Source organism: Vollenhovia emeryi, unplaced genomic scaffold, assembly GCF_000949405.1.
Source record: "Vollenhovia emeryi isolate VEMERY1.0 unplaced genomic scaffold, V.emery_V1.0 DF939462.1, whole genome shotgun sequence".
NCBI lineage: Eukaryota > Metazoa > Arthropoda > Insecta > Hymenoptera > Formicidae > Vollenhovia > Vollenhovia emeryi.
In genome coordinates this window covers 46,954-50,264 of record NW_011966904.1, presented here as the reverse complement: position 1 = coordinate 50,264, position 3,311 = coordinate 46,954, and the positions used below count along the sequence as shown (strand labels likewise).

The window sequence follows — 3,311 nt, the reverse complement described above, 5'->3', positions numbered from 1 at the left end:
CAACATATTTAAAAATAAAGCAAATCGGAGAGGAAGTCGCTTTTATGCATAATTACCCAAACTTTTTTTGTTAATAACTTTCTAACAAATAACGACCGCCGGCTAAAAACTTCTAAGAGTTACTCAGGAGGGTGACCTTGACAACATATGTCAAGGTCATCGGAAGGTGGGGTCTTTTTATGCACATTTTACCAATGTTTTTTTAATATATTTATTAAATTGTTTTTTAAAAAAACATTGACAATTTCGCACGGACACCTGCTGTGGGCTCGCATTGGCCGTTTCTCCTTACCTACCCTTTAATAAAATCATATTTTAAAGTATTGTTTATTGTGAATAGAATTTGAGTTTAATAAAATGTAAAAATTTTTTAGCTTGAAAGATTAAGTCGGAATGCGGCGTTGTCACGTTCCGTCGTCGATATCGCGTCAATTGATGTTCATAGCGCTTTCTTAATAATAATTACAAAACAAGCAAGCAAATCGTTTCAAAACTTCGCAGAGAACTTTTACATGTTTGAAAAACATGATACAAAAAATATAATTTTTAGCATTGGTTTTAATAGTTTGTGAATGATTTATTATTTGTCTCAGTTCCCGTAAGACCCTATGTTAAAATAGCAATATTAAATAATTAGTAACTTGTAAACGAGCAAATGAAAAGAGTTTCATACTGCAATTCTCGTATAATTTCTAGATTTCTAAACTGTTGTTCTAGAAACATATGGTCGAACGTTATCATGAAACAGTAATAACTCCACGTCTATTGAGCTGGCATTATTCATTATTCGTTCTTGAAACCTGTACGGCGATTCTGTGACTTGCTATCGATGGTTTTCGGTATCGTTAACCAACCAATGAAAGCTATGCTTTTAACGTCTTTGCTGTCGCTAGTTAATTTCGATACCGAAAAACATCGATAGCAAGTTACAGAATCCCGGTACTGGTAAAATCATTAAGGGGATGCTGGAGTGATTCTGCACTTTTGCACCTTTCTAACCTAAAAACTGTCAGTTCGCGGAAACATTTGTGTAATATACAAATTAAATGGCTTACGTGTACAGATCGAAAGCAGCTTGCTATTCCGGCCAAATGAAAGAACAATATGGCATCACTGAAACTAAGTTTGTAAGTCTAATAAAAAATAATAGTGAGCAACACACATACTACATGTACTGTATGTATGTGTTGCTCACTATTATTTTTTATTAGACTTACAAACTTAGTTTCAGTGATGTCATATTGTTCTTTAATTTAGCCGGAATAGCAAGCTGCTTTCGATCATCTGTACGCGTGCCATTTAATTTGTGTATTACACAAATCTTTCCACGAAACAGACAGTTTTATAATAAGTGCAAAAGGTGCAAAGTGCAGAATCACTCCAGCATCCCCTTAATGCCGGAAAATACTGTTCTCAGATGGAGGAAATGCACCAGCAATTACGCTTTAAGCAACCTGCAATATGCATATTGCTTTATGATAACGCTCGATCACATGTAAAGGACGAGGGGTGAGGGGCAAGGGGCGAGAGCCGAGCGTCGAGCGGCGAACGACGCGTGGCGAAGGGCGAGCGGTGAGGGGCGAGCGGGGAGTGTTTACTGAAGCTCGCCGCTCGCTGCGTGACTTTTTTTCGGCGCGTCGCTCCACCTTTCGCTATTAGATGATGCCCCACCGTTACCTGCCGAGTCCGGCCTGCCGCCGTCTACGCTGTCATTCGCTCAGACATTAAAATTAATTTCTCGATAACTATTGCGAATTTTGCAAAATGGTATAGGACTTTTCTATTCAGTTTGCCCCGGTATATCTGCCATTTACGGGTGATACGGGTATTAGGACACACCCTGTATAAAAGGTTCACATTAATATTCATTTAATTATTCATTTTTCTATCAATTGATATGTTTTCTATAATGCAAGAATTAAAACTTATTTGACAGATATCCTCGTAAGTAAGTTTGGTACTAAAGAAGAAAAAGAAATTAATTCTTCCATGAGTCGGTGGTTTTCGGGAGCACTTGATCGATGTAGAGGTCGCAAAGAAAGAGAAAATACGGATAAAACAAGTGCTAATTAAATATTATAAACAATTTGAAAAATGAAATTGTTTCATGTCGTTTCATTTATTATTTAATAATTTTGTTAAAAAATATGAATGTATTTAATTATATCTTCTATTATACTATTTATACATGCTTTACGTATGTGTATCCGCCCCTAAAAAAGTATAATAAATATAAACAACGATGAATATTTCTCGATCCTTTTTCAGATATAAATCAAATTGAAATTTAAACGCCAATTGTTAGGACCTAGGCAAGGTGGTGGCCATTATGTTGCTAAGTGAATTCATATACCTTTATTATTCCTACTGTATTATTCCTACCCTGTACTGCGCGTCGTTACTATCGGACATATAACACAGATTTTCCCCTAGGTAGGATCATATCGTCAGTGAATTCACGTGTTCTAAAAATCGCAGAGCGATTTTTTCAAATTATTTTAATTTAATTTTAATGCTATACTTAGCATTATAAATTTATCCTTTCCCCTATTGAATTAAAATTCTTATTGCGAAAATTATTACCCCAGCCAGGATTCGAACCTGGGACCTCCCTCAATCCGTGACGGGCGTCTTAACCAGCTCGACCACTGGGGCTGTGATAATACTATTCGCAATAACATGTATTTTACTTTGAAACGCTCTCTCGGCCGCGTGCGTATAAACAACGATGAGTATTTCTCGGTCCTTTTTCAGATATAAATCAAATTGAAATTTAAACGCCAATTGTTAGGACCTAGGCAAGGTGGTGGCCATTATATTGCTAAGTGAATCCATATACCGTATTATTCCTACCCTGTAAAATTAAATTAAAATAATTTGAAAAAATCGCTCTGCGATTTTAGAACACGTGAATTCACTGATGATAATGATCCTACCTAGGGGAAAATCTGTGTTATATGTCCGATAGTAACGGCGCGCAGTACAGGGTAGGAATAATACGGTATAAGGATTCACTGAGCAATATAATAACCACCACCTTGCCTAGGTCCTAACAATTGGCGTTTAAATTTCAATTTGGTTTATACAGGGTGAGTCTTTCCATATCCGACAACATTTTTGAGAAGGTAGAACGGATCGAGATGAATGGAAAAGTACTGTACCATTTTGCAATTTTCGTAATAGTTAACGAGTAATTAATTATTAAAAATCGTTGTCTTAGGCCAGCCTACCGCCCAATTCGAGCGCGTGGCAAGATGTGCGCATAGCAATATCGATCGCCAGGCGGTCACATCTTGCCACGCGCTCGAATT

The 3,311-nt window shown here is 36.8% G+C and overlaps 1 non-coding gene across 1 annotated transcript; it reads right to left on the bottom strand.

Moving 5' to 3' along the window:
- Nucleotides 1-2,580: 2,580 nt before the first annotated feature.
- Trnap-cgg lies at nucleotides 2,581-2,655 on the bottom strand. Its single transcript has one exon. It is a non-coding gene; the product is annotated as a tRNA-Pro (tRNA).
- Nucleotides 2,656-3,311: the final 656 nt, after the last annotated feature.